This window comes from Bubalus kerabau, chromosome 11, assembly GCF_029407905.1.
Source record: "Bubalus kerabau isolate K-KA32 ecotype Philippines breed swamp buffalo chromosome 11, PCC_UOA_SB_1v2, whole genome shotgun sequence".
NCBI lineage: Eukaryota > Metazoa > Chordata > Mammalia > Artiodactyla > Bovidae > Bubalus > Bubalus kerabau.
In genome coordinates, this window is record NC_073634.1 from 44832462 (window position 1) to 44846720 (window position 14259).

At 39.5% G+C, this 14259-nt stretch overlaps 1 long non-coding RNA gene across 1 annotated transcript; it reads right to left on the minus strand.

Moving 5' to 3' along the window:
• Window positions 1–955: 955 nt before the first annotated feature.
• Window positions 956–3019, minus strand: LOC129622412 (uncharacterized). The gene is made up of 3 exons (XR_008699971.1): window positions 2100–3019; window positions 1904–2015; window positions 956–1507 (listed from the first exon to the last, which is right to left on the minus strand). It is a non-coding gene; the product is annotated as an uncharacterized LOC129622412 (long non-coding RNA).
• Between the last annotated feature and the right edge of the window lie 11240 nt (window positions 3020–14259).

Sequence of the window (14259 nt, forward strand, 5' to 3'; positions counted from 1 at the left end):
AGAAACTACAGTGTAAAACCAAAAATCTATAAAAGTCTTAGATATAAATACATGGCAAAATTTCATGACATCATTGGTTTTGGCAATTATTTCTTGCATATGATATGAAAAGCACAAGCAACAGAAGAAGAACAGACAAACTGAATTCCCTGAAACTTTTAGAATTTTGTGTGTCAAAACACTATCAGGAGAATAAAAATTAAATCCACAGAGTGGAGGAAAATTTTGTGAACCATATGTCTGATGAAGAGTAATATCCAGAATATGAAGAGAATCCCTAAAACTCAATAACAAAAAACAGCCCAGTTCATAAATGAGCAAAGGACTCAAAGACATTTCTCCAAAGAAGATATATAAATGACTAATCAGCACATGAAAAGATTCTCAACCTAACTAATCTTAGGAAATTCAAATCAAAATTATTTCCCTGGCAGTTCAGTAGTTAAATCTTAACCCTCCAATGCAGGCGGCACAGGTTTGATCCCTGGTCAGGGAACTAAGATCCCACATGCCCTGTGGCTAAAACATAAAAAAGAAGCAATATTGTATACTATAATAAATTCAGTAAAGACTTTGAAAATGGTCCACATCAAAACAATCTTAAAAAAAAACCAGATATACCAAATCACATTCATATGGTTACTATCAAAAAAATAGAAAAACAAAACATGTGTTGATTAGGATGTGAAAAAATTAGAACCCTTGGACACTGTTTGTAGGATTGTAAAATGGTACAGTTGCTGTGGGAAAAAAAAAAGTTTAGCAGTTACTCAAAAATTTAGAAATAATATTACCATATGAACCAGCAATTCCACTCCTGGGTCTGCACCCCACAGAATTGTAAGTAGGGTCTTGAATAGATATTTGTACACACATGTTCATAGCAGCATTAATGATAGCTAAGATGTGGAAGCAATCAAAGTGTCCATCAATGGAAGAAAGGATAAGCAAAATGTTTTATGCATATGTAATTGAATATTGTTCAGTCTTAAAAAAGGAAGGGAATTCTGACATATGCTTCAATATGAAAGATATTTACAGACCTGCTAAGTGAAATAAGCTAGTCACAAAAATGACAAATTAGCATGTTTCCACTCTTAAATGAGATCTTAAAGTAGCCAAAATCAAAGGCATAGAAAGTAGAATGATGGTTGCCAGTGGTTGGCAGGAAGAGGGAATGGGAAGCTTTTATTCAATAGACAGGGAATTTCAGTTTTACAAGATGAAAAGAATTTTGGAGATGGATGGTGGTGATGATAGTACAAATTATAAATGTACTTAATACCACTGAACTGTACACTTAAAAATTGTTAAGATGGTTAAGTTCTGTGTTACCACAAAAATTTTAACCCCAGTGGATCCATGAAGTAGCAAGTCACCTCAGAATAAACTGGGGACTTGGGGATTGACTGGATGCGTGAGTTTGAGTCTAAGAGCTTTGTAGAAGAATGAGTCCCTTGGTCTCCAGTGGCTACTTGAGTGATCATCGTCCTTTGTCTTATGTTACCTAGAAAACCAAGACATGCAGCATTTTAGGCTCTGTGGAAGGTATGTAATTAGCATAAAACAGCTCTTGTCCTCAATGAGGTTGTAGTTCAGTTGAGGAGAGAAAAATCATACTTCCTTTCTTAGTCCCCTTCAGCTCTTCTGTCTTGTTTAGCTGCCTTAAAGAAAGCCTCATGCCTTGCAAAGTTTGACCTATTTTTCATAGGGAGAAGCCTGCAGATCAGTGGCAGCAACTATTACTCTTGCTAAAATTTCTCATATAATGGAGGAAAATTTAGAGTGTGAAGTAAAACACATCCCAAGCTAAATTGGGAGCCCCAAAGCAAGCCCATGTAAAAGCTCATCCTTTAAGGTTGAGTTCTCAGTCTCCTGCACTGACTCACCAAACAGAACTTACCCTAAAGTGAAGCCTCCTTCCTTTTCCAGTAATCAGCTTTAAAAATCTTCCATTTCCTCCCTCTTGTTTCCGTACTACTTAAAACTCTGATCTCCAAAGCTTTGTTGAGGCTCTGGAAAAATTGGAGGTCAATAATTTAGGGACCCAGTGTCTAGTGCTTCTTTCTTTGATTGTAAGTAAGAAGCAGGAAATTTACCTGTAGGAAAGTCAGCACCAAGAACATTGCTATGGATGCTTCTCTTCACGTCTTTTAAAAGAAGGGACTTCACAACATTATATGGCAAACTTCAGAGAAATCAAAGGCAAATGGGTATGCAAACTATGGAGGTTCTCATTGTTGGGGGTCTCTGATTTTGAGAGCTCAAGCCTAGATTAATAATAAAAAAAAGTGGAGCATTTTGTGGAATCAGCAGATAGTTTGGATAGGGAGAGGAATGGGGGCTGGGAAATATGCTTTTCTATTGCCAGCTCCACAGCTTTTTCTAATTTAATGACCCAGTTTTGCTAACTTTTAGTGGCTTTCATTTCCCACCACACCACTTCTTTTCTTTCCCTTCTCTCCCCCTTCTTTCTTGCTCTTCATGTTGCTTCTGTCTGTAACACCAACAATAATCACTGTGGTATTGTTGGCGTAGGCAGTTTTGAAGAGTCAGAAGTGTGCTGTAATTGAAGAGTTCATTACCAAGATCAGTTGGTTCCTTGATTACAGTGGCAAGGTGAAATATTTATCCTCACCAAAAAGCTCCCCCACAACCATTTCCGAAGTCACCCACTTTTCACTCTTTTTTTTTTTCATTCGAACCCCAATGAGCTTGTCAGCAAAATTAAAGGTATGTCATTCACATCGTGCCTGCATTGCAAGGACTATAAACCTGCCAACGTCTTTGATGAAATAAAAGGGTTTTATTTATGATTCATGTAGGAATATGAGGTTATTTTTATTCCGTCAGTACACTAATAATCACATGAGGGCTCGGGAAATGAGGAGCCCAACTGACAGGGAAGGTTCTGATAAAGGGGAGCCCTCTAGGGTGTTTGCCCCTCTTTGTAATCTCCTTTCTAGTGTGAGGTTATGAGCATGGCAGAGTGTGAGCCAGATATAAGGCTTGGCTGCAGGAACAAAGACAGTTGCAATCCATCAGGACTTGGGTTGCCATTCGATGAAGGGGAGGAAGGAAAAAAAAAAACAAAAAAAAAACAAAAAAAACACGCAGTCCCTTCAACGAAAAAAAGTTTTGCTCCGGCCTCAGGTTAGCAATTTGGAGCCTCCCCAGTTTCCTGTCATGTCTCCAGTTCAAAAGACAGCCAATCTTCCAGTCTGCACTCCTACTGGGCATTCTAGCCAAAGTTAAAAAAAAAATAATAGTATAAAAAGATGAGTAAAAGAAAGAGAAAGGAAGAAAAGCCAATTGGCCAGGTTCCTTCCATAATCATTAACCATTTGTTCCTGTCACCCAATGTCCTTGGTTAAGGTGATCTGACTTAAAGGCAAACAAATGTGGCTGAGTCTATTTCAAAGGACACCCTTTTCTTGTGATTTCAAACACTCCCATAATTTGGGGTCCCTTTCATCTTTGTTCCTGCTCTAGGAAGTACTTGGAAGTTATTTTAATTCAAGTTGGGGGTAAATTCTCATTCCTGCCCAGTCCTCCCATTGAGATGACCTCAAGCAATTCTGAATAAAAAGTTATCACTGCATGAACTGGGCAGCATTAAGACCTGTGATTTGTTCAACAGTGACATCTTGGCAGAGAAACACAAAGGCCTACAATCTACTGACGATAAAGTGCAAGGAAGTTCGCTGGAGGAAGGAAAATAATACTAATTCTTTATTCAATAGTCAGTGAGTAAAATGAGGTGCTTTTTTCAAAAGGTTAAGTAAGTGAAAATTAATAGAGGAGGAAGTGGCAACCCACTCTAGTATTCTTGCCTGGAGAATCCCATGGACAGAGAAGCCTGGTGGGCTACAGTTCCTGCAGTCGCAAAGAGTTGGACGTGACTGAAGTGACTTAGCACACATGCGTGGAAGTGAAAAGTAAATTTAAAATGGCAGTATCTGTTCAAGTGAGGCAGGGTTGGTTATTTAAAGGGACCCACTGAAAGAGTCATTTTAATGGCAAAGTGCCAATCAGTGTTATCTGCAGGTATTTTTTGTATTTTTGTAATATATATTTATGTATATGTATGTATATTTATGTAAATATATATGTGTGTGTCATTCTAGGGAAGGTGTCACACCAGCAGGGACTCTGGTTTGAAAATTAGGGGTCCTGGCTGTTCCTTCAGAACTGAGATTTCAGTTCTCCAGTGTTTGTCTTCCTTATACTACAGGACAGGGCACCTATTCCAAGGATTTGATTGCAGTTGTCGAACCATGGTTTGTGAGATAATGAAATATTCTTCCAGGATGGCCAATTACCTGGAAGTATTATTTCCAGAAGTAAAACTTTGTACCCCAAAGTAACTACAGCTTGGGCTATACTTCCTGTGAGAAGGCATAAACGATGTTTCAGCCTAGGATGTCTGCTTGGGCACTTGGGACAAGTGATTGAAGTTTCACCTGTCACCCTGCACTATTATGAAATCAGAGAAAAATGCTTTTCTTGGGAACTGTCTAGTTAAAATCATTAATCTCTTCAGGGAGCCAATTTTTTCTTTGGGTTTCAACGCATAAGCTATAAGGGAACCCTTAGTTTAACAGACGTGGCATGTTTGAAAGCATCCTTTGCTGGAAGCCCAGGAATCCTGTACATTATTCTAGTCTTTGTTCCATGGCTCAACTTCCGGGTGGGCTTTAGCAAGTGGTCTAATATCTGTGTGTGCCTTAAGGTCAGTATCTTCAGAACAGGATTCTCCTAGCCTCTTGATTGACTGTTTAAATGACAAATGGGTGTGAGTATTTGGGAAAGGATAAAGCTTGATACAGGTTTCCCTGGTGGCTCAGATGGTAAAGAATCCACCTGCAATGGGGGAGACCTGGGATTGATCCCGTGTTGGGAAGATCCCTTGGAAGATGGCATAGCAACCCACTCCAGTATTCTTGCCTGGAGAATTCCCATGGACAGAGGTGCCTGGCAGGCTATAGTCCATGGGATTGCAAACAGTCAGACACAACTGAGTGACAAAGCACACACACACATACAAAGCTTGGTAGGTACAGAGTCAAGCTGTTTCAAGTGTGAAATTCTAGTTCAAAAATGGCTCTATCATAGTGTATGCCAACCAGTCTTACATCTGGGTGCTAGAAAGTGCTCCTCATCTAAAGATAGAAGCTGTCATTTCTCTTGTTGACTTTGGATGGGGAAGAACTATGAATGACAGAGCCCAGATGGGCAACTGTTCCATCTTACACTGTCCCACCCCCCCCTCACCCCTGCAACCCACAGAATTTATTACAGAAAACAGCTGCCAAGTGGTCACTGTCAGAACAAAGTGATAGAATTCCTGAGCCACCAAATATTCTAGAACAATCTAGTTCATGGCATCCAGAGATTCCAGTTCAGTTCAGTTCAATCGTTCAGTTGTGTCCAACTCTTTGCGACTCCATGGTCTGCAACACGCCAGGCCTCCCTGTCCATCACCAACTCCTGGAGTTTACTCAAACTCATGTCCATTGAGTCGGTGATGCCATGGCCTTCTTTATTTTTATTAAAATTACACAGAAATGATTCATCCTCCATCTTGGTAGCATTAGATAATGGACAAAAACAGTTGCTATGGAAGTATTTAAGAAATTACAGCACTTCTCTAGTCTCAAAGAGTGATCTTTAAATGCAGCCTCTTTCACCCTGGCAGAGAAAATACTGAGATGTCTGAGTAAGTGGCCCCGCACCTTCATTCCCACAGCCAGAAAGAACACCTGTCCCAGTGCCAGGAGGTACAGCAGGTAACTTCTCCATCAGCCCTAGATTTCATTTTCCTGGAGCAAGGAGGTTCATTACACTCCCTTTATCAGCAGTGAGGTTTACAGCTGAATCCATAAGAGATATCCATGCGAAACACGAGCCGAGAGAGAGGCACTGCATCTCACCATTAATAAGCCCTCTTCTGGGATCCGGCATTAGCGAGATTCAGCGGATCATGGAGCACAGGGGTATCATTTTTACATGATTACTCTAAATTCTTAAACCAGAGGCTTAAGAGAGAGGCTTCTTACAAAAGCAGCCGTGGGAATTGTTGAGTGATTGGTTACAACACTTGCGGTGGGTTAAAGCACTTCAGGTAGCTCCACTTGTGGGGCTTACAACCAGGCATTGAGCAACCTGCTTTCTGAAGGAAGGGGTGAGGGTGCAGAAAGAAGGAAAGGGATGTCATGAGGGGAAGGGGAGAGATTTACTCTGTTCGCCTTGGTGGGGAGCCCTCCTCATTCACAGCACCTGCAGCCCTGGTGAGCCCCACTCCCGTCCCTGCTATATTTTCCTGGTTACTCACCAGTTCCAAGTTTGGAATTATCTGCTTTTAGATTACTAATGCCACTGCTTGTGTTTAAAGAGGCTGACACTTGTCTCCATAAATTCACTTCTTCCTTCTCTAAAAATGAGAGGCCGGGTTAGACTGACTGATTCAGACAACCAGGAAACTGCCCTCTTGGTACATACTGATATTTTCTAAAATAACATTGATCTGCTGAAAAGAAAGGCCTGATGCTATTTCTTTTATTGGTCCAAATACCAATGACTCCTGAAATCTACAGAGAAAACCTTCCCTGAGATGCTGTGCCAAGTGTGCTGGGTGGTACTCTGCCGGACCTCTCTGTCTGGGCATTGACTGAAGCTTGATTCCATCAGCTCAGGTCAGGGGCTACCAGCCTCCAAATAGAAAAAGCCAACACTCAAAACAAGGGCACTTTCTCAGAGGAAATGTGATGCATCTTTCTGCTTTGCCTCTGAATGTAGGAAGTCCTGAGGGCAGGGCCAAAGTCTCATCACACTTTCAGTATTTGAACCCTAAAGATGCAGCTTGTGTCTTGCAGGTGTATTGTTTGAATCCTCATCTTACCCTTCATCAGAGTGGGCTTTGTGCTATTCTCTCATTGTTTCAAAGTTGGTGTCACCTCCCACACTGAGAGACTAAGCGGTTGAAGGGTCGGGACTGTGCTGTACACTTCTTTTGAACACTTGATGGCTTCTAGCACAGCCCTGGCCATATTTGACATACTAAAAACAGACTGTTTTCAATGGAAATTCAATTTGTGTTTTAGACTCTTTCTCCTGAAGCCTCTGACACTTATTTGAAAAGTGTTTTCAAAATGTTTACATCTATCTGAGATCTAGTTATCTATACTGTTATGGGCTGAATCATAACCTCCCCCAAATTTATAAACTGAAGCCTTAACTCCAATGTGACTGTCTTCAGAGATAAGGCTTTTAAGGAGGAAGATAAGGTTAACGAGGCCATAAGGGTAGAAATCCAATCCAAGAGGACAGGAGCCTTTGCTGGAATTCCAGGAATCCTGTACATTATTCTAGGCCTTGTTCCACAGCTCAGCTTCTGTGTGGGCTTTAGCAAGTGGCCTAACATCTGTGTGCACCTCAGTGTCAGCATGTCTAGAACAAGATTCTCCTAGCCTCTTGACTAAGTGACAAATGAAATACTGGGTGTGAGTATCTTAAGAAGAGGAAGAGACACCAGAGATCATTCTGGGCACAATCTCAGGGGAAATGCCCAAGGAGGATATAACAAGAAGCTGGCTTTCTGCAAGCCAGGAAGGCAGACCTCAGCAGAAACCAACTCTGTTGGTACCTTGATCTTGAACTTCTATTCTCCAGAACTGTGGGAAGATACACTTCTGTTGTTTAAGCCACCCAGTCTATGATATCTTGTTATGGCAGCCCAAGCAGACTCACGCACACACCTACCCATTTTACAAAGGATTCAGAGAGATGAGTGGTCACACTGTGACAAAGCCAGGGTCAAAACGCACATCTGCTCTCACACTGTGCTCACTTCACTCTCATGTTGCAGTTGAGGAGTGTGGAAAATACTGGGAGGGAATGGAAGGGTATTGAAGTCCACAAACGAAATCTTGGCATTAAACCATACTGGGTTGCTTTTGTTATCTTCTCCTTTGCGTGTCGATTGATCTGAGATACAACAGCCTTTGGAAACCTACTGACCTGCAGATAGTGGGAAGGGATGGCTGGTAGCTTCTTCTGGAAGTCATATACCTTAGCAAATCTCAAAATCAGTTGCAAGAGAAAGTTTTCCATGAACTCGTGTAAGGAAGCACCATCTAAAGAGAGATTTTGTTCTGTTTCTCCCAGATCATGCATGTGTATATTCAGACTGCTGTTCAGAACTTTTCTCTCATAAAAATGAGAGGATTGACAGCTGTTAGGACAACAGACTGACAATTTGGAAAATAAAATTAACCTTTAGATCTAAGACGGATTAAAGATCTATGTATTAAATAAGCTATAAATATACTGGAAGAAAATTTAAGTCAGTATTAATTTAATTTTGAAGTCGAAGTCTTTCTACATGTGAAGTTGAAGACAAATTCCAAAATAAAATATATTTTTTTACCTCATAAAAGTCAATATCTGTATAATAACAAATCAAATTATTGATCATTAAAAATCATAAACATAATATTTCAAGAAATGTATTTGAAATACATAGCCATAAAGAGTTAATACACTTAATATGTGAACAGTTCTTCTTAGTTAATAAGAATAAGACAAACGTTGCAAGAATACAGTGGGCATAAGCAATTCCTAAAATAGAAAATTCAAATGGCAAGCATATAGTTAAAAAAAGTTCATCTTCTCTATGAGCCAAATAAATGCACAATTAAAAAAGAAAATATTTTTATATCAGAACATATGGGTAATAGTTTTCTAATTATAATATCTGGGTTGGCAAGAGTATGTTTCCTCACTTGTATAAAGTGTTACTAAGAGGGAAAATCAAGATACATTTTTGGGGGGACATTTTTAAACTTATCAAAAGCTTTAAAATCTATTGCCCTTTAACTTGACAATTCCACCACTAGAAATTTGTAATAATGAAAATTTGAACAAATAGGCATATACACAGGAATGTTCATCAAAAGATTATTTATAAGGGTAGAAGTTTTGGGAAAAGCTAAACATTCATCACTAAAGCACTGACTAAATAATCATACATATGGCTAATGGAATAGCCATTAAAATGATAATGAAGATGGTATGGACCTGCCAATATGCAAATGTATTGATGTATGATGGTGTATTGATAAGTGAACAAAACAACCTATAAATTATATATATGTGCTGTGCTTAGTCGCTCAGTTGTGTCCAACTCTTGTGACCCCATATACTGTAGTCCATGGGATTCTCCAAGCAAGAATACTGGAGTGGATTGCCATTTCCTCCTCCAATCCAACTCTTTAGGAACCCATAGACTGTAGCCCTCTAGGCTCCTCTGTCCATGGAATTTTCTCGGCAAGAATATTGGAGTGGGTTGCCATTCCCTTCTTATATATATATATATATATATATATATATATATATATATATATACATAATGTGCGTGTATACAAAATTTCTGAAGAATACACAACCAAGGCTAATAGTTTAACATGAGTTTTCTCTCTGGGTATCAGTTCCAATTATGCTATTTAATTTTTCTTTGTATTCTTCCAAATTTCCTAATTTTCTAATAATTATCCTGCTTTTCTTGCAAAAAAAAAAAAAAAAGAACAGCCACAACAAAAAGGATGAGACAAAAGGACAGAAGATATAATTGGAGAAATACTTTTTGAAGTGGAAGTAATGAGAGAATTCTTACTCTACTGGCTGCCCTCAGTGTTTCTAAAACTGTGGTCTGAGCATCAGGACCATTGGGAGGCCTTGTTAGAAGTGTAAATTCCAGAGTCCTACTCAGACTTATTAAAATCTGGATCTCTGGGACAAAGCCTGAGTATCTAACCATTTAACAAGCTCCCCAGGTGGTTTTTATGTACTATAAGGTTTGAGGACTATGGCTGCAGAAATCACCTAGATCCTTTAAGTTTCAGAGTTACTGAATAACGGTCAGTTGCACTGAGTGGCAATCCCATGCTAAGTGGCTTCTGGTAGCTCTTATCTGAGCAATGACGGCTGGATGTTCACTAAGCCCGGGAGTGGTGCAGCTCAGGGTATCCTGGATACAAGGAGAAAAGCTCCTCTTCTAACTTGCACTGATCCTTGCTTTCTCTAGACCTTCCCCTTCCATGATTTGTGGACCACAGAAATCCCTGATCTCTTAAGTCTCTGCAAGTATCAAATGTCTCAGGGTACTTTCAAGAAATGACAAAGTAGACATTATTCTCTGGGAAAGAGCTCCAAGGGCTGGAGAAGAAAGACGCCACTTAGGAACCTGCCCAAGGAGGCAGAGTTGGAGTAGAGTGAAGAGAGGCATCCAAAGAGACTGAAGTCCTCCCCAGGCTGAGGTTCTGTTAGAGTGGATTGAGGGAAAGAGGAGAAAAGGTTCTTTTTAAAACCAGCCAGTTTTCCAGGGGTGTAAGATGCCAAAACTAAGTTTTCCATAAGTTTAAGCACAGGCTCAGCATCTGTCAGCCCTCCAGACTCTTATGATAAAATGATACCCAAAGAGTGTGGTTGCTCCCAAATGCCACAGCAAGTGCGTCAGTCCACGTCTGGCATTTAATTGCTTTCCTAAATTACCAGCAGGTGGTGCAAGAGTTTCCAAGTCCATGAACTTCCCCTTCACAGGGCTCCTGCTCCAGGGGAGTCTCTGTCAATAGCCTACCCCTCCTTCCTGTGAGTTCCTCTCTAATCTGTACATGGCTCTTCAGTACTCAACTAATCACAAGGGAACAAGAAGAAGCATCTTTAAAAGGCATTTTGTACCTTTTAAAATGTGTTAAATATAAATGTAGAATCAAAGAAACATGCATTAATTATGGAACTGTGTTAAGGAAAAGAGGGGGAAAAAATCCCATTACTGGCGCTCTTTCCTCTCTCAGGGACTTTTTTCACAGACCCTTTCCAGGACTACCTTAATGGTTCTGAAATAGCTAACTACTCTAGAAAACTCGTCTATCAAGACTCTGATCAAGACATTAATATGCTGGGTGACTTTGGGCAAGCTTTTGAAACTATATGAGCCATTATGTTTTGAGGCTACAAATGTAGGGTCTCCCACTCATCATGAAAAATTTGATTTTACTCTGAAAACAATGGTTAAAAGGAATATACCATATATAAATATGGAGAGGGGCATGAAATCAATTTTATTATGTGGATTTGCTGAATCATATTATACACATAAGCCTGTTTGAAAATGCAACTGGAACATTGTTCACTGCTTGAACTTAGGGCTTGCTGTAACAATTCAGGATAGGCCGGTTGTCACTAAAGATGACTGTGGGCACATAATGAAGTGAAATGCGCTAGTTAATAGGTAGGTGGAAGTGACGTACAACAGCTAAGACAATGGAATGTGTAATTGGAAAATGTACTACCCTGGTAACTGAATTATATCACAATCCATAATTAAGGGACCAAGATTGTACATCAATAGTGAGTCTTCCAATGTTAATTCCTGCATAACTACGGTGACAGAGGTAGGAGCCCAGCAAAATATTGACAAACACATGCTAAAAGAGCAAACAAAAGCATAGGTGAAGGGCTACTTTCTTGTACAAAATGACTTCATTTTCCTAATGTTCTCTCCATTGAAGAGTAGTCTCTTTGGTTTCATTTGACATTTTTACCTTTTTCTTTACAAGGAGAGGTATTTCTCCTCCTCAAAAGACTGAATGTTCCTTGAGAATATTTCTCCTCTATAAGCACATATCAGTATCTAACAAATGACATACTTTGCTTATTTTATTTCCTGTCTCTTCCCACTAGAGCGTAAATCACAGGAAGCAAAGATCTTTGTGTATTTTCTCATCACTGTGTCTCTAGTGCCGAAAACAGTGTCAGATACATAGTACGTGCTCAATAAATAATTTTTACACTATCTCTCTAAATCTTTAAACTTAAGAATTTATGTGAAAAGAATAAGATTTCTGCCTCAAAGTTATACTGAAACAACCTCCTCCTCCTTTTTTCTGCCCTCATAAAGTGAGCTGCTCTTGACCAGCTACCTCATTCTCACTATCTAAAGGTATGTTTTACGCATTGCTATTCATTCAAACAGCTTTCTCAAATGTGACTTATAAGGTCAAGGGGTCTTTTGTGGTCAATACCCTATGTAACCTCTCTGCCGCATATAGTTCAGTTCAGTTCAATTCAGTCGCTCAGTCATGTCTGACTCTTTGTGACCCCATGAACTGCAGCACGCCAGGCCTCCCTGTCCATCACCAACTCCCGGAGTTCAGTCAAACTCACATCCATCGAGTCCGTGATACCATCCAGCCATCTCATCCTCTGTCGTCCCCTTCTCCTCCTGCCCCCAATCCTTCCCAGCATCAGAGTCTTTTCCAATGAGTCAACTCCTCGCATGAGGTGGCCAAAGTACTGGAGTTTCAGCTTTCGCATCATTCCTTCCAAAGAAATCCCAGGGCTGATCTCCTTCAGAATGGACTGGTTGGATCTCCTTGCAGTCCAAGGGACTCTCAAGAGTCTTCTCCAACACCACAGTTCAAAGGCACCAACTCCCGGAGTTCACCCAAACTCAGGTCCATCAAGTTGGTGATGCCATCCAGCCATCTCATCCTCTGTCGTCCCCTTCTCCTCCTGCTATTTGTACTGTTTGATGTATACCTGTGGCGGATTCATTTTGATATTTGGCAAAACTAATACAATTATGTAAAGTTTAAAAATAAAATAAAATTAAAAAAAAGAGTATTAAGATACTTGATATCTCACTTTTTAAAAAATCTCTTAACCAATTCAAGAGCAGAATCCAAACAGTGTTTAAACTGACGCACCCAAACTCTCACAGTTAATAGATAGTAGGAAAAAGTCTTTGTTTGAGCATACAAAACTGTGGTCTATTAAACATTCAAATTAATGTACTTTCCTAGTTCTGACAACCTGTTCAACACCTTCTGATTATGGTGGTTCCTTTATAGATCTGCCTATAGGAAGAGGACAGGTCATTCAAGCCAATAGAAGTAATCCTTTTTGTGTGTGACATCTATGGTTCTCACTGAAAACTGAGAATTCTATTTTCTTCATCAGATTCTGTGATCTTTGATAGTACAACCCTCTCCCTAAGGGACAGATACATTCTTTAAGTGCTAATGATATAAACATTTAAAGCCACAAGGGTGAATGCCAGATTTTAGAAGTGTGGTGACTTTCCAAAATAAGAAGGAATTTACAATGCTTCTTGATAATGCAAATTGACAAAGCAAACAAACATCATCCTCTCTGGATTTTCACAACTAAGATCAATAATTGTGCAGATTTAACAGGACATGATTAGAAATTAACAAAGTGTATTTTGCATAACATATAACTGTTTGAGAAGATTAAAGTCTATTCTGTGTTTTAGATTAACTTATTGCTCCATGATGGAATAGGAAATGGCAACCCACTCCAGTATGCTTGCCTGGAAATTTCTATGAAGGAGCCTGGTGGGCTATAGTCCATGGGGTCGCAAAAAGTTGGACATGACTGAACTACAGAGTACTGAGCACATTGCCTAACGGATGAGCTTCCCAGGTAGTGCAATGGTAAAGAATTCACCTGCCAATGCAGGAGATGCAAGAGATGCAGGTCTGATCCTAGGTCAGGAAGATCTCATAGAGAAGGAAATGGAAACCCACTCCAGTATTCTTGACTGGAAAATTCCATGGACAGAGGAGGCTGTCCAACTACAGTCCATGGGGTCACAAAGAGTCAGACACAATGGAGCCACAAGCATGATTGTTTAAAGGACTCCTTTAATGATAAGTTTTCTAAGGTATATATATTTTATTAATATGTTAGTAAATTATGTTTTTAATTATAAATATTTATTTTTAATAAAAATATGTTCCCTGAATCCCTGCTAGGTCACAGTCATCTTTGAAGCCTTTCACTGAGATAGTCACTAAATTGCAGCACACACAGGCATCATGTTGGAAAAAGAATTTCTTGATACCCATAATATATATATATATATATATATTTTAAACGAAGTGTGTCATAAGAATACAATCCCCAGACTGCTGTGAACTACTTGATAAGGACTTATGTATTCTTCTAATTCATTAAAACCATGCTAGCACTTTTGGTGCTGATCAAAATGGAGTAAACTTACTATTCCTATCACTCCCACTGATTGCAAACAAAAGTTCTAGACAGCATTTTGTGTCATAGACAAGAAATCATCATGAGACTTGTATCTAGGAGATTTTCACCATACATTTTTTTCTAGGAGTTTTAGAGTTTCAAGTCTTACATTTGCCTTTAATACAGTTTGAGTCCATTTTT